The sequence below is a fragment of the Canis aureus genome, chromosome 22 (genome assembly GCF_053574225.1).
Source record: "Canis aureus isolate CA01 chromosome 22, VMU_Caureus_v.1.0, whole genome shotgun sequence".
Taxonomy (NCBI): domain Eukaryota; kingdom Metazoa; phylum Chordata; class Mammalia; order Carnivora; family Canidae; genus Canis; species Canis aureus.
In genome coordinates, this window is record NC_135632.1 from 22,566,227 (window position 1) to 22,588,140 (window position 21,914).

General features: G+C 36.7%; 1 protein-coding gene and 1 long non-coding RNA gene across 31 annotated transcripts in view; one reads left to right on the plus strand and one right to left on the minus strand.

The window, feature by feature from the left end:
- Nucleotides 1–21,914, minus strand: part of TMEM108 (transmembrane protein 108) — a 344,051-nt gene that overhangs the window by 235,424 nt on the left and 86,713 nt on the right. For 5 of the 30 annotated variants that reach the window (XM_077865129.1, XM_077865124.1, XM_077865126.1 and 2 more), the window contains exons 1-3: nucleotides 1,062–1,217; nucleotides 875–982; nucleotides 387–491 (exon numbers count right to left, since the gene is read on the minus strand). The exons of 16 other annotated variants lie outside the window; for them this stretch is intronic. The gene's annotated coding sequence lies outside the window, so the exon portion shown is untranslated. Of the gene's footprint in view, nucleotides 1–386; nucleotides 492–874; nucleotides 983–1,061; nucleotides 1,218–10,678; nucleotides 10,850–21,914 lie in introns of those variants that run through there. 9 more of the 30 variants (XM_077865138.1, XM_077865140.1, XM_077865134.1 and 6 more) reach the window with 5 other exon arrangements.
- LOC144293887 (uncharacterized) lies at nucleotides 2,309–20,758 on the plus strand. The gene is made up of 5 exons (XR_013361258.1): nucleotides 2,309–2,435; nucleotides 2,537–2,739; nucleotides 2,962–3,047; nucleotides 15,122–15,197; nucleotides 20,530–20,758. It is a non-coding gene; the product is annotated as an uncharacterized LOC144293887 (long non-coding RNA).

Sequence of the window (21,914 nt, forward strand, 5' to 3'; positions counted from 1 at the left end):
TGCTGCAGGCGGGGGGCGGGGGGGTCTTGACTATTTGGAGCAGAGCATAGAAGAATTCCTGCCTGTGTACTGTTGGAAGCAATTGATCTCAGTGGCAAACAATCAGGAATGGTTAACATCAGAAGTAGCCTGAGGTCTTGATACTGGTGGGAAAAGTATCAAAATGGCAGACCAGTCAGAAATGGAATAGGGGGATCTAGGGAAGGAAACAACCAGAGAGAGAGTGAGCCTAGCTAAGATTCTCCCTTATCTCTGGTGATCTGGATGCATGCTCAGCAGAGACCCGACAGAGCTCCAGTGACCTACTTGCTACTTGTCCTTGGCTGATTTTCCCCTAGTCACTATATGCAGCACACCAAATGATAACTAAACTCATTTATACTTACCCGGTATGATCACAAATCATACAAAATTACAGATCATCTATGTTGTCTCCTTTATTACATAGATGGGAAATCCAAAACCTCTGAGCAGTTTAATAGCAGGAGTTTCTAAAAAGTTAGTAGAAAATCAACAGAGGTTAGTATGATTCCTGGGGCTTTGCCAGAATTCATTTATCTATAAAAATCTGGCACAAAATTGAGAAACAGAAGCTGATAAGGTAGCACAAAAACTAAGAATGAAAACCAATTTGGACTATCTGTACCAAATATAAAAATTTTCTCTTATCTTTATCTTATATTTAGTCACTCTTCCCTTTTATTCTTTTCTTCTCAGAATTCTTTTGAAGGAATAAGAGAGGTTTCTTCAGGAAATCATTCTTTGTGGGTTCTTAAACAGATCATAAACAGATCTCCATCTCACTGGAGAACAGATTATACCCATCCCATGAATGATGACCTATGATACGGTCATTTCTCTTAACTGATCTTACCTTCTGTTCCACCTTTTCATAACTCCCAATTCGTGGTTCTAGTTCCTCATTTTTTGTGCTTTGTGAGTGACAACTATGCTAAAACAATCTAGTCTTCTGGTTGAGTACCTATAGTCACAGGGAAAATGACCATGACATAGATATACACTCCAATTCCAATTACCCTCAAAAAATATTAGGTACTCACATTTACATCTTTACAATACACCTTTACATAATTAAAGGCTATCCATGCATGTCCTCAAGCCCTCTTATTGTCATTTTTTTGTTGTTGTTCAAGCAAGTTCTCTTAGAGACAACAGAACATTTTATGTGAATACAAGGCTCTTTTCCCCAAGTTTGGTGGAATGCAGGAAGCTACTTCAGATTGGTACAAAGGAAACCTGTTTCCAAGACAATTTTTATATGTTCCTGTCTTTTGTGATGGCTTGACATTTGGCTCATTCTTGGTATTTAGTCCATTTTAAATTGCTAGAAAAAATAAGGAACAAATCCGTACATATATACAGCTGATACCTTTGCTGTTGAGAACTTCATACATCTGTTCTTCTGATAAGGACAGTCAGAAATTTTAAAAGTATAAAAACATCAATGACAAATAACCTAACAGGCATTAAAGAAAGAGTACAAAACAGGGATGCCTGGGTGGCTCAGCGGTTTAGCGCCTGCCTTTGGCCCAGGGCATGATCCTGGAGACTCGGGATCGAGTCCCACCTCAGGCTCCCTGCGTGGATCCTACTTCTCTCTCTGTCTTGTCTCTGCTTCTCATGAATAAATAAACAAATTTTAAAAATTATAAAAAAAAGAAAGAGTACAAAACAAAGAATGCAATGGAGCTAGCTGGCTGTTGTGCTGTGGAATGGGCCCCGTTTTCAGTTTTTTTTTTTTTTCCTGCTGTGTGTCTCGTAACTTGGAGACAGTATCTGGGGATAGAAGGTTGGAAATCTGGGGAAGGCATAAAAGGACCAGTGTCTTTATCAAGGGAAAACACCTGGGTGTTTCTGGGTGAGACTAATTTTTCACAGAAACCACATCTGTTCTCTCAAGTAAAAAAAATACCAAAACATCCCTGGAGGCAATGTGGTATAAATTTGTATACCCATTGTGTATAATCTATTATACATGGATTTAAACTGTGGCCACCATGTACCTGCTCAGAGACCGTGATAGTCTCCTTACTCTCTGAGCTCAGTTAACTGCACAATCAATTAAATGAGATAATTTAGGTAAAATGCCCAATACTATTCATATGTGTTAACATATGTCATGCCCTTTCTGCCTTACCAATACCATCCAGAGGCATGTGCTAATAGTGACAAACCTACTTCTATGCAAATGCAGGGATGTATCTTGTCATGACTGTAATTTCTGACAAAGTAAAAAATTACAGACTCATTCTGCCATTTAACAACTCATTCTATTTTTTTGTGACCAGGATAACTGATGAACTTTAACTTGACACTTTTCCTCCTGAGTCACTTCTAAAAGATCAGATATTTTAACAGCAGCTGATCTGCACAGTAGGATCCCATGGGTCAGTCCCCACCACCAACATAAAAAGGTTAGGAATTATTTCATATCATGATGCTGCCAGAGAAAGTACAGATCCCCAAAGAAAATATTTTATAATATATTTTTTTTTCTCCCAAATTCCCTTGCCAGCTTCTTCCTCTGTCAAGAAGTGTTGGATGTGATGGGATATTCTGCATGCATGCCTGAGTCCAGGGCACTACATGATGGCACCAGGTAGAAGCTGAGGGGCTGCTTGGGTTTCAAGCTGACACATCTCCTGTCAAAGCTACTTCATACCCCGGCAGAGAGAAGTTCCTCTCAACTCTTAGCAGTGATCATTGCAATTATTACATGTGAGTGACCAATAAGTCACTAAGTCACTGTGATGACTCATGCATCAAAAAGAAAGCCTTCCTCTGGCCTCATAGGCCGGGCAGTAATCTCTAGGGAGAGAAGCTAATCTTGCTAACTAAGAATAGTAGGTAGGAGAATGACGTCACCAAGATGGCAATGTAAGTCATTCTTAATTATACTCTTCTTCCCAAGAAGAACCAAGATCTATTTTTTTTAAAAAGGTACCACTGAGAGAAGCCTAGAACACAGAGGTGAGGCCAAAACACACTGCTGCATCTCACAGACCAAGAGGTACTACATTAGACAGGTAAGAAAAGTGGTCACTTTTTTACCACATTGCCCCTCTTCCAGGACAGTACAGCACCACCAGGAGAGGTCCCCCTTGAGTCACCAGTTTCTCCAGTAGGAAAAGAGAACCCAAGCATTATAGGTCACTTAGGAGAGCCCATACCCTGATCTCACATGGTAAGGATTGCAGTAGAATCTGCACGGTATAGACACTAGGAATCTGTGACACATGGGTGAGTATCTTGCAAAAATCAATACACAGACCTTGGCAGACAGAGCTAATTACCTGCAGTGCCCAAGTAGTAATCCCATTCATCAGCTTTGCTCATCTTCAGAACCAAATCTGGGGTGCACTCTGATTAGGGAACTTGGCAGGGTGCAGATATGCCTGATTCGGATCCTCAGATGAAGAGTTTTGCTGGCTCTAGAGCTGAGTTTGCCCACACCCAGGCAAAGTGCTAAGTCAAAGCTCTATCCTCTGTGGAGGGTGCCTTCTATACTCATCTGATCAGAAGGACTAGTGACAACTGTTAGAAGCTGTGTGGCCCAGTGGCACACAAGCTAAGAGGTGAATGGGCAGAGCTGATAACTTCCAGAGCACAATCAGTGTGGGCATTTAGGCTTCCATGCTAAGTAAAGGCAGGAGGATTAAGTCATAGCCAAAGGTGGGGGTAGTTCCTGGCAACTCTAAACCGGAAAGCCTCTTTGAGAAATTGAGAATAGCCTGGAACAGCCCCTTCTCCCTCCTGCCTGGGCGAGATAAAGTGAATAGTTTGCAGAACAAAGCCAGTGACCCTGTTCAGGAAGGAACTTGGGGTGCAGGTCAGCTTAAAACAGCAAACAAAGAGCTTTATCAGTTTTAGAGATGCTTCTCCTGCTGTGCCTGAGCAGGCAGTTTAATTTATAGTCCTGTTCATAGCTGAATACAGCCTTCAGCCTATGCAACCAGGAAATCTAACCAGGACTGACAGGAAGCTGTTTAGCCCAATTCAACAACCCTATGTACTGTCTATGTAATGCATTAGAAAACAGGATAGCCTATGATTTCCCCCATGTGCAAGAGCAAAACCAATGACTTCACTTGACCAAGGAATTCAATACATTCAGGCCTGCTTTGGGCCCCCAAACAGTGAATGAACTATATAGGCCTTAAGCCTACTTGCTACTTTGTCAGGGCAGGGAAGTTAAATCATAGCTCTAGCTACTACTAAATACAGTAGTCAGTTCTACCATCTAGTAAGCCTGAACAGAGATTTAGGCAACCACAAAATCCATCCTATAGCCTCACTTGGGTAAGGAACCAAGCAAACAGTTCTATCCAACTGGTCTCAGACAGTGGTACTCACCCCACCCCTGTTCTCAGAATTCAAATAGTTGCGTCTCCCCAAAAGAGACCACAATAGCAGGGCCCACCTGCCCAAAGACATTACCAGCAGACACATCCAGAAACCCAAACTGAACAGACTAGTAAAGAACTATCTCTGCCAAAGAAAACCTGCGAAGTTTGGAAAAGGAGGCCCGTTACTTGAATGCATATGTACCAATGTAAAAAATCAAGGATCAGGTAAATATGGTATCACCAAAGGAAACCAATAAAGCTCCAATAACTGACCCTAAAGAAGTGGGAGATCTATGAATAGTCAGATATTTTAGAATAATCCTCTTAAGGAAGTTCAGCAAACCAGAAAAAAACACAGACTAAAGTAGAAAAACTAAAATTAGTAGAAAACTATTGCTCATTTTGCATGAACAAAATGAGAAGTTTGACAAGGAAACAGAAACCATCAACAACAAAAACAACAACAAAACAACCCTCCACAACACAAACCCATAAACAGAAATCCTAAAGTTGAAAAATACAATAACTCAGAGGGTTTCAAAAGTATACTCAACTGGGCAGCCCAGATGGCTCAGTGGTTTAGTGCCACCTTCGGCCCCGGTTGTTATCCTGGAGACTGGGGATTGAGTCCCACGTCAGGCTCCCTGCATGGAGCCTGCTTCTCCCTCTGCCTGTGTCTCTGCCTCTCTCTCTCTCTCTCTCTATCTCGCACGCGTGCGCTCTGTGTCTCTCATGAATAAATAAAATCTTTTTAAAAAGTATATTCAACTGTGCAAAGGAAAAATTAGTGGGCTGGAAGATGGGACATTGGAAATTGCCTAGTCACAGAAACAAAAAGAAAAAAAAATGAAAAAGTGAAGAAAGCCTACAAGAAATTAGGACAAAATAAAAAGAAACAATATTCAATACTTGCATTATGGGAATTCCAGAAGAATAAGAGAAAGGCACACAAAATAAATTTAGAGGAATAATGTCTGAAAAGTTCCCAAACCTGGAGAGAGAAATGGAAATCTAGATCCATGGGGCCCAAAGGGCCCCAAATAGATTGAACCTCAATAGGACTACACTGACACACATTATAATTAAATTGTCAAAAGTCAAAAGCAAAGAATTTTAAAAAGCAGCAAAAGAGAGAAGTTACACACAAGGGAACCCACCATAAGACTACTGGCAATTTATCAACAAACTTTTCAGGTCAGAAGAGAACAGGATGACATATTCACAATAGTAAACAAAAACAAAAACTGTCAGATGTCCTTCAGAAATAAAGGAGGGAGAAAGACTTTCCTGAACAAACAAAAGCCGAGGGAGTTCATAACCACCAGACTGCCTTCAATAAATGCTAAAGAGAGTTCTTTGGGTGAAAGTAAAAGACAATTAACCTCACAACACCACAAAAAGGTAGGGTAAATTTCATTGGCAATATTAATATATAGTCATAGTTTGATTCTGCAAAATGGTAATAGTGGTACATAACTCACAACTCTAGTTTGAAAGTCAAAAAATATGGAGCAAAAAAAAAAAAGAATGGAGCAAATAATGACTGTAAGTACAGTAATTTATATTAATATTAAAAATATGTAAATTTTAACAGCAATAACCTAAAATGCAATGGGGGGGGTGAAGTTAAACTGTAAAATATATAAATTCTAGTGAAGTTAAATTGTTATAACTTTAAAAAAGGGTGTTAAAAGTTTAAGATATTTTATGTAGGCCTCATAATAACCACAAGGGAAAACCTTTTAGTAATTACACAAAGGAATATGATGAAGTTGTCAAAGCCTATGGATACAAAAATACATCAACACACAGAAAAAGGACAACAGAATGAGAAATAGCAACAATGGATCTATTAAAAAAAAAAAACAATGAACAAAATGTCAATAGTAAATCCTTGCTTATCAATAATTACTTTAAATGTAAATGAATTAAATTATCAAACCAAAAGACACAGAATGACTGAATGGATTTTTATAAATCCAACAACATGGCGCGATGCTGCATCAGATGTAAACATCTGACTCTTGATTGTGACTCAGGTCATGATATCAGGGTCATGAGATGAAGCCCTGTATCAGGCTCCATGCTTGGTGTGGAGTCTGCTTGAAATTCTTTCTCCCTCTCCCCACTCATGTGCTGTCTCTCAAGTAAATAAATCTTTTTTAAAAATCCAACAATATGTTGCCTAAAAGAAATTCACTTTAGCTTTTTTAAGACATAAATAGACTGAAAGTGAAAGGATGGAAACCCATTACAAGCAAATGGTACCAAAAAAAATTTTTTTTAAAGTTATATCAGAGAAGACAGACTTTAAAGTAAAAAAGAATAGTAAAAAGAGACAAAGAAGGTCATATAATGATAAAGGAGTCCATATACCCAAAAAGCATAACAACTGTAAATATTTATGCACCCAACATTAGAGCACCTACATAAAGCAAAACCGATAGAGCTAAAAGGAGTAATAAAGTTTAGTATAAACTAAACTAGTATAATAGTTTAATTAGGACTTTAATATTCTATTCTCACCAATAAATACATCATCCAGAGAATCAAAAAGGAAAGAGAAGATCTTCATAACACTATAGACCAAATGAACCTAACATACACAGAATATTCTATCCACCTATCCAACGCAGAATGCATGTTCTTCTCTAATGCATATGTAACATTTTCTAGAATAGATCACTATGTTAGGCCATAAAACAAGTAAGTATCCTCTCTGACAACAATGGTATGAAACTAGAAATTGGCAACAAGAGGAAAACTAGAAATTCACGAATACACCAAAATTAAACAACACTCTCCTAAATAAGCAATGGATCAAAAAAACTAAGGGAAAATTGGAAGTAAAATTTTTCTATTTGCAAATTCTTGAGACAAATGAAAATGAAAAAAACAACATACCAGAACTTATGGGATACAGCAAGAACAGTTCTAAGAATTAAGTTCTTAAGAACAAATATCTATATTAAGAAGAAAGATATCAAATAAACAGCCTAACTTTATACCTCCTAAAGGAACTAAAAAAACAACAAACTGAACCCAAAGTGAGCAGGAGAAAGGAAATAATAAAGATTAATGCAGAAATAAGTGAAAAATGAACAGAAAAACGATAGAAAAAAAAGATTAACCAAACCAAGAGTCCGTTGTTTGAAGATACATAAAACTGACAAATGCTTAGCTAGAGTAAGTATAAAAGAACCACCCAAATCCACAAAATTATAAATGAAAAAGGAATTATCAAAGAACTGATACCAAAGAAATTCCAAATATCATTAGACTACTATGAACAATTATATGTCAACAATTAAACAACCAGAAGGAAAAAATTCTTAGAAACATGTAACTTACAAAGACAGAATCAGAAAGATACAGAAAATATGAATAGGCCAATTACTAGTAAGGAGACTGAATCAGTAATCAAAAATCTCCCAATGAAGAAAAGCCCAGGACTAGATGGCTTAACTGGTAAATTCTGCAAAAATATTAAAAAAAAAAAAAAAAAACTAACAGTAATTCTCCTCAAATTCTTTCAAAAAAATCAAAGAGAAAAGAACATTCTCAAACTCATTTTACGAGGCCAGCATTAAACTGGTATCAAAATCTGAAAAGGACACTACTAGAAAAGAAAACTACAGGCCATAATCCCTGATGGATATGGATACAAAAATTCTCAATAAAATGCTAACAAACCCAAATTCCAAAGCATGTTAAAAGAATCATTCACCATGATCAAGTGGGATTTATCCTTGGGATATCAGCATGGTTCAACATAGGCAATTAACAGGATACATCACATTAATAGAATGAAAGAAAACAATATAATCATCTCAATAGATGCAGAAAAACCATTTGATAAAATTCAATATCCATTCATGATAGATAAAAACTTTTAACAAATTAGGCATAGAAGGAGTATACACCAACATAATAAAAGCCACATATGGCAAGCAGAGAGTTAACATCTCATTCAATGGTGAAAAAAATGAAAGCTTTTCCTCTAAGATCGGGAATAAGACAAGGATGCCCAGTCTCACTACTTCTATTTCACACAATACTGAGAGTGCTAGCTAGAGCTATCAGGTAAGAAAAAGAAATATAAGATATCAGAATTGGGAGGGAAGAAGTAAAATTGTCTCTATATGCTGATGATATGATTTTATATATGGAAAATTCTAAAGACTCAATCAAAAAACTGTTAGATCTAATTAATGAGTTCATAAAGTTGAAGAATGCAAAATTAACATACAAAATCAGTAGTGTTTCTATACACTACCAAAATTTCTGAAAAAGAAATAAACCAATCCTATTTACAATAGCATCAAAAACACCAAAATACTTAGGAATAAATTCAACTAAGGAGATGAAAGATCTCTATGCTGAAAACTACAAGACAATAATGAAAGAAATAAAAGAAGACACAAGTGAAACGGAAGGTTATTTGTGTCCATGGATTGCAAGAAGTAATATTGTTAAAATTTTAATACTACTAAAAGCCATCTATAGAGTCAATGCAATTCCTATCAAGATTCCAATGGCACTTCTACAGAAGTAGAAAAATCACTCCTAAAACTTATCTGAAGCCACAAAAGACCCAAAATAGCCAAATAAATTCCAGAGAAAGAAAAACAAAGGTGGAGGTATTCACACTTCCTGATTTCAAACTATTCTATTAAATTGTAGTCATCAACAGAATAGAATATTGTCATAATCATAAAAACAGACCCATGGAACAGAATTGAAAGATCAGAAATATACCCAACCATCTGTGATCATCTAATATTTGACAAAGGAAAAAATAGTCTCCTCAATAAATGGTAGTAAGATAACTGGATATTCACATGTAAAAGAATGAAACTGGACTATCTTATACCACTCACAAAAGTTAACTCAAAATGAATTAAATACTTAAATATAAGACCTGAAACCATGAAACTCCTAGAAGAAAACAGGAATAAAGCTCCTTGACATGGGTCTAGGTAATGATTTTTTGGATAGGATCTAAAGCACAAGCTTCAAGACAACAGTAGGCTGTTAGTAGTTAAGTTTATAGAGAGTCAGAAGTTGTACATGGATTTTCAATCATGCAGGGGCCTGGCACCCCTAATTCTCAGGTTGTTCAAAAGTCAAATGTATATATACAATGGAATATTATTTAGCCACAAGAAATGAGTAAATCCTCTCATTTGCAACAACATGGATGAATCTTAAAGGCATTTTCTAAGTGAAATAAGTCAGAGAAAGATAAACAACTATATGATTCCACATATAAGTGGAATAAAACCCCCCCAAAAAAACAAAAAAAAACCCAAAAACACTCAAATAGAAAGACACTCATATAGAAAGACTTGTGGTTAGCAGAGGCTGAGACTAGGGAGAGGTGGAATTGGAGGAAGGTGGTCAAAAGTACAAACTTCCAGTTATAAGAGAAATAGGTACCCGGGATGTCAGTTAACATTGCTGTTATGATATGTAGGAAAGTTGTTCAAGTAAATCCTAGGAGGTCTCAACACAAGGAGAAATTTTTTTTCTTTCTTATTTTCTCTTTATATCTATAAGAAAATGGATGTTAGCTGAACCTATTGTGATAATTATTTCACAATATATGTAAGTCAAATGATGATGCTATATGCCTCAAACTATGTGTGTCAACTATTACTCAATAAAACTGGAGGAAAAAACGACATGCAAAACAAAAAATCCCGCACAATAGGTAGGAAGCATAAGCCTTGCCAACACTTTAATTAAATGGAAATTTTTTCCTCTCCTCTTCCCTTAATCTACCTCTGTCTTCCTTCTCTCCTTTCTCTCATGTCTTACCAGATATTCTTAGATACTCTGGGTCACATCTGCCAACCTGTGAACAGAGCTAGGATTAAAACAGACTCCAAACAAGAGGTCCTACCAGCCAAGAGCAATCACTGTCCAGTGGCAATAATTTTTCAAACAGCAGGATTTGCTGTTTGCATCCTGAAGCACAGGTCTATATTACAACTCAGAAAGCAAAAGAAGGAAAAACAGTAAATGACCAGAACAAGATATAATCTAAAAATGTTACTGAGTTCTCAATCCAGAGACATCCCAAATACCTTTGCTATTAATTCTTCAATAACCAAATCCACCGTTTTTTATCCTGAAAACACATCAAATGGTTTTATTACAAACTAAAAATCATTCTCTCTCCCCAATGGTGCCTCCCCCCCCCACTTCCAAACTTGTATACCACCTTGATCTTGCCAGTCCTCTAAATCAGAGTCCTTGAAATACATCTTCCAACCCTCTCTGCTTCAAATATATTATTAAAATTTTACCTGTCAATATTTTTTAAAATTTCATCTTTTCGCTTCGTCATCTTTGCTTTGTCTTGTTTTAGTCCTTCAAATTCCTCTCAGGTGACTATTGCAACTCATTGTCCTCCATATATTTACACAAATCACTCCTAAATAATGCATTTAATCATGTTACTCCACTGCTTTAAACCTCCTCCCAATTTTCTGTTGCCTTCACCTTGGCATTTAAGGCTCTTCACAACCCACTAGCTAGCTCACTAACCTCTCTAGCTCCATCTGGCACCAACCCCCGCCTAAGTTCCAGCCTGCTGAGCTGATGAATGTTCCATCAACACACCCATAGCCTTCCACGACTTCACATCTCATTTCTTACAATCTTTCCTGAGATGCCCTTCCTCACTCCCTACACTTAGCTTCCCCTCTTTGTGCTCTCAACACTTTGTCCTGATCTGTACTTTTGTACTTAGTTTACATTGCAATTACATATTTTATGGAAATGTATCTTATTCATTCCTGCATCATAGCATTTGCTATTTAAAAAAGACTCACTAAAGAAATTCTAAAGGATATACTTCAAAAAGAGGGAAGAAAGTAACAATGAGGAAAAACACTGGTAAATAGGCGAAACTAAGTAAACATTATTTAAAACTGTTAGAAAAATGCATAATCTGTGGGGGGAAATAGAGAATCTGAGGAGAAATATCTTTAAGATTTGAAGCATGAGTGGTAACACTCATTAAATAGAAACTTTTTAAAGTATGCCCATCAAACTAGCAAGAACAGCTATTAAGGGAGTAGATATAAAGCATATAACCTCCAAAGAAGGAAGAGGAAAAAATGAAATACAAAAAAAAAGAAAAAAAGAATTATTAATTCAGATGACAAAAGGGGAAAGGGGAGAAATAGAAAACATTCATAAAAATACATAAAACAGTGTAAGAAGTATAAATTTCTTATTAATTGCAATAAATGCTAGTGGAACCAACTTTCCAAGTAAGGGTAAATATTTTTAGACTGAACGAAAATCTAGCTACATATTGCCTGTAAAAGATACACCTAAAACACAGAACAAGACACATGCAAAAGAATTATATACCTGTATGTACCTATTAATATTGTCTCAAAACTTGCAAAGCAAAAATTTACATGGTAATGAGAAGATATGGACAAATCCATCACCCGAAGAAGAAACTACAATAGAACTCTCCTAGTCATGGATAGCTTCAGCAAATAAAATATTAGTAAGGACAGAAGTTTTAAACAGCTTAACTGATAAGCTTTTTAGCAATATAAAACACATGTAGAATATTAAATGCAACAATTTGTGATACATTATACAATTTTGAAAACAAAACTAGTGATAGCCTCAAACTTCTAAAGATTCTTTTACTGTAATACAATTAAATATTAGAAATATATTTTTCAACATAACTCTGATTCCAAATTAAGAAAGAAACAGAATGAGAAATGAGCATTATAGGTCAATTTCACAAAGGTGAAAAACTCTAAACAAATTATTTGTAAAGATAATTGGGTTTATCAAAGGCATGGGGACTTGATTTATTATTAGAAAAACAGTTAATGTAACTCATCCTAATAACAAAGTAAAGGGAAAAAACCATATCGTCAAATCATCAGCCACGGAAAAATATTTATAGAATTCTACATTTATTCACAATTTTAAAAACTCAGCATACTAAGAATAGAAAAGCCCTTGACAAAGGATATTTATCAAAATAAAAACAACAAAACCTACAATGAACATTATATAGTTGATAATGAAAATCATTAAAAAAATTTATTTTAAAATCAGAATGAAGAAAGACCAGGGTGCCAGCTATTATCATATCTATTCAACATTGGTCTGGCAGGCCAGACCAGGGCAAAGATAAAAATAAGAGATATAAAGCTACATAGCTGTTGTCATTTACAGATAATATATTTATGTAGAAATCCCGAATCAAAAGAAAAATTATTTTAATTAGTAAGATTTAGCAAATTTTATGTTCACAAAACCAGTAAGTAGAAATCAACTACATGAGTATATTCAGCAGTAATCAGAATGACATCATTAACAGCAACAAAAATAAAAAGTACCCAGGAATAAATTTAACAAAAGATACGCCTGCTCTTTATATAAAATGTTTTTAACTGAAGTGAAAAACACTGTATGAAGATCCAAACAATTGAAGGATTTGACTAGATAGGTGGTAATATGACAAAAGAAAGAAAAGTGGCAACACAAAAGTCAGGTCAGGTCTGACCTGTACAGGGTATGGAAGGAAGGTAATGGCTTACTTCTTAACCTGGATGGTAAGCACAGGAGTATTTAGGTTTTTAATTCTTCAAACTGTACCTAAAATTTTATATTCTCTGTTATATGGATGAATTATTTTATAGTTTTTAAAAAGGGCTAGAATAGCCCAATTAATGCAAAAGTATGCTGTCATGTCATAGGATTCCCACAATTTACAAGAAGTGCTTGGGAGAAGATACTAATTTTGTCAACTTTGAAAATGTGTGTCTTGAATAATCATTTCAACTTCAAAAGAGGAGGCAGCAGCCACTATAAGATGCTAGAACAAACCCCTTCAGGAAACACTCAGTTCTAAGTGCAATTGTCCTCATTTTTTTGGTTTTAAATGAAAAGGTTTCTATGCAAAGCTGTTTATATAAATTTTCAGTTGTTTACCTCTGCACACAAAGTAGAAAAGGAGAAATAGGACCATTCAGGAACATTTACCAAATACTGGCTTAACAATGATGAAAAATTTAGGTAAAGTCTCAACTCTCTATTTCATTAGCCTAATACACTAGTGTTTTACAGTATGTTTCTAATGGTAGATAGAGTGCCAAGAGCTTGCAGATAATGTGTTTTGAAGAATGACTTTTGGTGGGTTTAGTTATAGGGAAATAAATATTTTATTTGCATGCTAATATGCTCCCTGGAGTAATAGATAAATATGATCAGAAATACATGTAGCTTGGGCACCAGCATGTAACCTGTAGCCTAGCTTATCTGTGTAGCAGACTGCTTTCCAAAAATGGCCACTACAATATTTCCAGTCCCACATGCTCTTCCAGAAGCTTTTCACTTCCTTACAAGAGATGGAATTTATTTCCATTCCCACTGAAACTGAGTGGCCTTTGTAACTGCTTCAATGAGTGGGGTAAGAATGTTGTGTGATTTCCTAGGATGGGTCATAAAAGATAAGGTTCTCGCCTTTCTCTTTCTTGGGTCATATGGTTTGAGAGCACTGAGTTGTCTGGCTATCTTGAAGCTGTCCTGCTGGAGAGACCACAAAGAAAGAGAGATGCTGAGAAGAGCCCAGCTATTCTAGTCTTTCCCAGCCCTCCAGACAGTTTAGGGAGTGAGTTTCAGATGATTACAGCCTCCAGCCTCTAAGCCAATCCAGCTGATGCTGAATGGAACCAAGATAACTGTCCCTGTTGAGCCCTGCCCAAATTGCAGATTTGTGAGCAAAATATAGTTGCTGCTTTAAGGCACTAACTTTGTTGTGCTGCAGCATTAGATAACTTGAACAGTTGTCTTATCTACAGAAAAGATATTGAATGTAAATGTCATCCTCTCATGTACCCAAAAGATAAAAGACCGAGAACCAACAACCCCAAATAGCACAGTTTCTAAAAACCATAATGATAGAACTCTATCATTATCATACAAAAAGCAGCAAGCACCACCCTGGAAGTTAAATTTGATTTAGTATTTATTATACCTGCTGATCACTGATGTTGATGAGTTGGTTCATTTATCAATTTATTATTTGAGGGGATCCCTGCCTGGGTGGCTCAGCAGTTTAGCACCTGCCTTCGGCCCAGGGTGTGATCCTGGAGTCCTGGGATGGAGGCCCCGGGATGGAGTCCCGCATCAGGCTCCCTGCTTCTCCCTCTGCCTGTGTCTCTGCCTCTCTCTCTCTCTCTCTCTCTCTCTGTCTCTCATGAATGAATGAATGAATAAATCAATAAAATCTTTAATAAATAAATCTATTTGAAAAAAATCCTTTAGTATTTTTGTTTTTAACTACTTCAAAGGATCTGAGATGCACATTAACAATCTCCATCTATAAACGAAATTTATTCCATTACTATATCTATCTTTTATTCTAGTCTATTTATGTTAGCATCACAGTGTGATATCAGGTGTCCTCCTCAAATTCAGTGGAACGAATATGAAATTACTGAGGTCTACTGGATGCTAGGGTAATCAGATTTCAGAGCCAAAGAAAATCCCTGCTCACTTATTATGTGACCCTAGGCAAGCTACATAACTTTACTGAGCATTTTTATTGATCTGTAAAATGAAAATACTACCTATCTATCTTGCAGGGTGGTTACGGAATTAAATGAGTCAATATATATAAAATACTTAGCATGCTTGGTACATAACATGCAATCAATAAGCTTCCTTTTCTTGACACCTCTTGTTTCTTTATTCAATGACAGGTTAAAGGAGTTTGTAGGTTCCTAGGTTTGCCTAGTTAAAAGAAGCCCTCCAGAGAAAGTCAGGCTCAACTTATCTGTAAGTATTGCTCCCACACTTGGAAGTAGGCTTTCAACCTGCACTGGGAGCTTCAACATAAGCAGCTCACTGGGGCTCTCCATTCTGCTTTGCATAGCTGTAGTTGTTATTAGAGAATCTACATGAAGAATGTAGGGGTTGGGGGATCCCTGGGTGACTCAGCGGTTTGGCGCTTTTGGCCCAGAGCACGATCCCGGAGTCCCAGGATTGCATGGAGCCTGCTTCTCCCTCCTCCTGTGTCTCTGCCTCTCTCTCTCTATGCCTATCATAAATCAATCAATCAATCTTAAAAAAAAAAAAAAGAATGTAGGGGGTTTTTTGTTTAAAGAACATTATGGCCAGTATATATTTTGACTTGTCAAAATCATATTAGGGAAAGGTTATACCATCTGAAGAATCCGAAGATAGTTTTTCTAATTACACTCTCCTTGTAAATTAAAATTTGGCATTTGGTTTACAAATTTGTCTCAGATAATGTGTCAATCAACCAACATCTGATCAATTATAAGGTAAAATTAACACTGAAGTTCCAGACTCAAGAAACTGACCTAGGGAGTGAGCCCTGAAACAGACACAGTGACTACTAAAATCCAGGTCCCATGGCATCATTTCTATTCGTCTATTACAAGAATTCAAATATTTGAGAATAAACCTCACATTCTATTAGCCTTCTTTTACATGACCCAAAAAGAAACCACATAAAAAGTCAACAGATATACTGCTAATATTTTTACATATATATTCTGAAGAAGAAACTATTTTAAATAGCAAGTAAACATGAATATAGCAAATGATAATAAATATTTATTTCATATGTACAAGTAAACCTTTATCATTAAAGACAGTTCCTCGGGATCCCTGGGTGGCGCAGCAGTTTGGCGCCTGCCTTTGGCCCAGGGCGCAATCCTGGAGACCCGGGATTGAATCCCACGTCAGGCTCCCGGTGCATGGAGCCTGCTTCTCTGCCTGTGTCTCTCCCTCTCTCTCTGTGTGTGTGTGTGTGACTATCATAAATAAATAAAAATAAAAAAAAATAAAGACAGTTCCTCTTAAGATTGTAGCCTAAAATATAAAACTCTTTGACCTGAACCACTAATGACAAACTAAGGCTGTCATTGTCATCATAGGCACCTTGGGATGTTATACCAACCCCAGAAATTGTATTCACTGAGAATAGCATCCATGCTCACACCATTCTGAGAGACAGGGATTAGCTATCACCTCCATTTTAAGAGCTGGATAATCAATCAATCACAGAGAAGTTAAACAGCATATTAAAGATTCAATATTGGGCAGCCCTGGTGGGATTAGCGCCGCCTTCAGTCCAGGGTGTGATCCCGGAGACCCCACGTCAGGCTCCCTGCATGGACCTGCTTCTCCCTCTGTCTGTGTCTCTGCCTCTCTCTCTCTCTCTCTCTCTCTGCGAGTCTGTCATGAATAAATAAAATCTTAAAAAAAAAAAAAAGTTCAGTATTTGCTAAACAGCTGCTTATTTCTGCTTGGACCTTGAGCTGGAAACTTCTACCAGATGGATAAGGTGCTTACTAATAGGGCAGTAAGCCCATCTCAGAGGGTCTCCTTAAGGTTTGGCACTGGTAGTACACAATTTGGTCAACTGTGCTTCTTTTCCCTATAAAAATAGAACTCAATAAATATAGCAGCACAATTTATTAACAAATCTTTAATCATTATCTTTAAGAATTAAAATAAAGACAATCTAGTGTAATATTTACATAAATTAAAAATGCCTACCTTTAAATTAATCATCTTTTCCCACTAAATTCTATTTTAAACCTACGTCTAACTTAAACCTGGGTTTATTCCAGACTCTAACTGGAATTCTCCCTGATTTAATTTGAATTGTTATTTCTCCAATAAATCTCAGGTCTTCAGAATAGCCTAAGAGCTCAACATGTAATTCTCCTGAGTTAATCTATTCTTTCTTCTCCCTCCGATTTTAGCTTAAGAAACCATTAATTTCATAAGGCATCTAAGGTCTCATTTGCTGGAGCCCTTCCTCTTTTCAGAGGACTCACTATACCTTATACCTTTCCCACACCCTTACCTCCAGAGAACCTTGGGTTTTGCTCCTTCATCCCCATGCTTTACCTTTGCTGCACTGCCCACTCTGGGCTTCCATTTCCAACCAGAAGGAACCATACATGCAGCCGTCTCTGCTCTGTGGTCTTGTTCCAATCAGGGAAACATTCCTATGGCAACGAACATGCACTACCATTTCACTCCCCCTTCCCTGAAAGTTCCTTATTTGCATGGCAGATGTTTGGCAAGGACACTGAATTACTTTCACTTGCCTAGCAACTACTAGCCTGTTCTAGCCCTTCTAAAGGGGCTTAGCTAAAAAAAAAATTAAAAAATAAAAAAAATTAAATAAAGGGGCTTAGCTTTTTTCTCTTTATTTATTAAAGCCTATTTGAGGGCTGGCTGGCTGTGGAAAGGTCAGCTATCAAAACATTGTCCCAGGGTACTGGCCTGGAGCACACATAGCCCTTGAGCAAACTGAAGTCCTCTCCTGCCCCAAGGGGAAAAAATGTCCATAGGCTCAAGACAATGGGCCAAGAGTGGACAGCTCTAAGGAGCTCTTTTTAGGCTAAGTCCAGGGAAAATTCCACTTTTAGAGAACCTCAAATCTTGTTCATCCTCAGCTATAAGAGTCAAATTATTGGTATATTAGCCTTCATTCATTAAAACCAAGTTTATCCATTTAGTATGTTGTATATTTAGGACCCTTCTATCAATTTATTGACTTAATAGGCTTGCAACCAGATACTTTAACTTACATGTTATACTTTATTCATATAGGTAATGTTGGTATTAGGAACCAACATGGCTCCTGATTGATACTGCTATCCTCATTTCCCTGCCTCAGTGAATTCTAAGAAACACTCAAGGTGCCTATAATATAATTTGGGTTCCCTTTCTCTGAAAATCCACAGAAGTGGAGGAGCTTGAACAATGAATAAACCAAGTTTCTCCAGCCCTTGTGCCATTCTGCTGGTAGGATCTCATGTTTGCCTGGTGCTTTTTTTTCAGAACAGAGCCCAATAGCAGATGCTAGCTCCTAAAAACACCTGATGAGATAATCAAGCCAGGTTCTGGAGAAAAATAAAAGCTATTGCCTTCCACAAGGAAAGCAAGGCCACTTATGCGAAGGGAAGAGTCGCCAGTTTAAACTAGCAATAGAATCAAAAGTTGACCCTGGTGGCCACTGTCCTTCCTTTATAGGACAACTTCCTTCTGCTAGCAGGGGAACAAAAGACTAACTTTTCTATGCTTGTTATCTTTGGTTTCTTCTAAAAAGAAGCTTCTTACCCACTTCTATGACTTTACTAGGATAATTTTTGATCCCTAGGTCCTATTTCAATGATGGCACACAGTAAGTGTTCAGTAACCATTTATTGAAGTCAACTATAAACACAGAAGTAACTAAAAATTTAAAGTAACTATTTTCACCTATCATACCTGTAAACTAAAATTTTTGTCATATTCAATGCTGATAAAGATGTATAGACACATGACATTCTTATAAACTGTTGATAGAAGTATAAATTGGTAATTTTGGAGGACAATTTGGCACTTTTTAGTGACACTAAAAATGCACACACTTTCACTAGTAATTTCCCTGCTTTGAAGATATCCTACAAATATATTTACCAAAAAAAACGTAAAAAGATACGTTAAGATGTTTATTACAGCATTGTTTGCAACAAGAAAATCTGGTAACAACTACAATGTTGATACACAGAAGTTAACTGATGGCATGCCAACACAATGGAGTACTATACAGACATTTAAGAGAGGTAGATCTATATGTACTGATCTAAGCATATATCTAAGATACATTGCTAAGGGAAATATACTGTATAACAAAACCTATGTTTCCATAAATAAGTATAGATGTATGTTATGTGTACATATGCATATACACATATATTATGTGTTTTTAGATGAATAGAACATTAGTTCATTCCTAGAGGGACCTGCAGAAACTTCACAGTGACTATCTTTAAAGAATGATATTTAGGAATCAGAGAATAGAGGGAAAAGCCTATTTTCACTTAATAGCTTTTATAAATGTTGATTAATTTGAAAATATAAGTCTTATTCATACTTTAGAAACATGTTCATAATTGGGACACCTGGGTGACTCAGTCAATTAAGCATCTGACTCTTGATTTTGGCAGAGGTCATGATCTCAGGGTTGTGAGACTGAGCCCCATGTCAGGCTCCATGCTCAGCACAGAGTCTGCTTGAGAGTCTTTCTCTCCCTCTCCCTCCACTCATACATGTGCACACTCTCTAAATAAAATCTTTTAAAAAATGTTTGTAATTGCTTTCATATTAGTTTTTTAAAATAATAAGCCAGTAGGTTATTTTTACCTTTCAGGTATATTAGGTAACCAACACAGGAGTCTCTAAAACCATCCACAGCCCCTGAAAGCAAGAAATTGCAGACATGGAAGCAACAACTCACATAAATTACATACAAAGTTTGCACTTTTAATATGGTGGGCATAGTAAATATAGCAAAACTATATTAAAATTAAGAAATCATATTTGAGCTATGTAAATTAAGATTTAAAAATTGTGAAAACACATTGTAGCACAACCAAATAAACCAATGCTCTTCCTAATGCATGGGAGTCTTTCTGTGGGGGGTGAGAGGTGGGTTTATAGGAAGCAGAGAAATAACTCCTATTGCTAAATTAGGAATCATGAGCCTCAGAAGCCCTATATATATAAAAGTTAAGAACCAACAAAAGGGATCCAAGATTTCTAAATGATGCTTAATCAAATAAAAGAGACTTGGGGTGCCTGGGTGGCTCAGCATCCAACTCTTGATTTCAGCTCAGGTCATGAGCTTAGGGTAGTTAAGACTGAGTCCTGCATCAGTCTTCACACCTGGTGTAGAGCCTGCTTAAGATGCTCACTCTCGTGCGTGCTCTCTCTTTCTCTTGCTCCCACCCCAATAAACAGAGACAAAAAGGTGCAAATGTACTTTTTGGGGAGAATTACTTAACAAGCAGAGAGGGACAGCTGAAGAGAAACATCCCTTAGTCACTGTCAACTCTGTAACAAGAAAATGGGAACTATAATATAAAATTAATTTTTTCAACTTCCAATGGTTAGAAAGAACACTGTTTTTAAAAATAAAGCATTAAAGTTCATTTCCACATTATCCTCAGCCTCCTGAATATTCCTACTCTTTTCTTACAAACTCAAGAGAAAAAAAATTTCCCTTGATACTCATTATAAAACCCCAGAATGCTCTTGATATTGCCATTTTAACTGTCTATTGTTCTCCTAACTCTAGGAAATCTCTGAAAGCCAGACATAATGACTGTTGTGACAGTTTTCAGTAACAAGGAGTGAAGTTTCCTGTCAAAAGAAGTGCTTTCACCATTTTCGTCATATGTAAAACAAGATGCTTCTACAGGTACATTCATAGAGCTTCTTTGAGATCCTGAAAATCTATCAAGGATGAAAGAATCAATTAAAATGACATAAATTTGTGGGAGTTTTTCCCTTTTAGCTATAGCAAACTCTGATTTATTTCCCATTTAGTGCTGATTCTTTGGTCAGAGAACTGGCCTTTTACTCCAGAGCTGTTAAGGGCAGATTCCAGATATTAATCCAACAAAGGGGCAGAAAAAGACGGTACGGTGCTTGGTGCTTATTTGAAATACTCTAGATCCTAGACTAAATGTAGTGGATATGAGTAATGCTACATTATAATGCTCTTCCAGAAACTATTAAAAGTCACCAAGATTCTAAATCTCGCATTAAAACTGAGAGACCCACATCTTCAGGAGAGATCTACTGGTCAGATGAGCAGAAAGAATGAAGTGTGCTCCTGGAGGAAGGGTCTTGGTCCAGGATTTAGAGGTCCTGAGTTTAAGTACTATAGAGTCCTTAACCTGGAAAGCAGAGACTCACTCACCCTCATTTACCTTATTTCTCCCATGTGAACAAATGGGGACAGGTATCAGATCAAGTGAGATATCACATGGAAACAATTTGAAAAAAAAGGGGGGGGGGGAGATGCCAAAATGGCCTTACTATTAAAAAGACCAAGAGTTTGCTTTTGTGCAATTATCATACAAATATAATCCTGTGTGACTCAGTTTCCTTAACTGGGAACAATAACAACACTCACTTCATGAATATTATGAAGGTAAAGTGAGAAAATGGAATGTTCCCAAAAGAGTGTTTGGTATAGATACAGCAAAGCTCAAAAATATTAGCTATTACCTTTAGTACAAAGCTACTTTATTAGAACGGTGAATCCCCACAGTACTGGAGAGTTCCTAGATGTTACACAGAGTAGCATAAAGTGAAAAACATGAGATAAGAACATAAAACAGGGATTGGCTATGCCCACAGAACATGCCTTTTTGTAACTAGTAGCCAATTAAATACAAAGCAATAACCACAAAAGGATGTCTGGGATAGAACTTTGACCAAGCACACAGCAATTCAGTATAGCAAGAGGCAAAAGACTGGATCAATCTCTCTATAAAAGGTTAAATGGCCTGTACGTTAAATATGACATGTACAGGGACTTTTCCCTGGCTGGTTCCACAGTAAGTTGCTCCATCCCCAAATATTTGCAACACGGATAAATGGATGGATGGGATGATCAAAGGTTGTGCTTTCAATACAATTCTGAAATGCTCTAATCACAACAGTCTATATGAA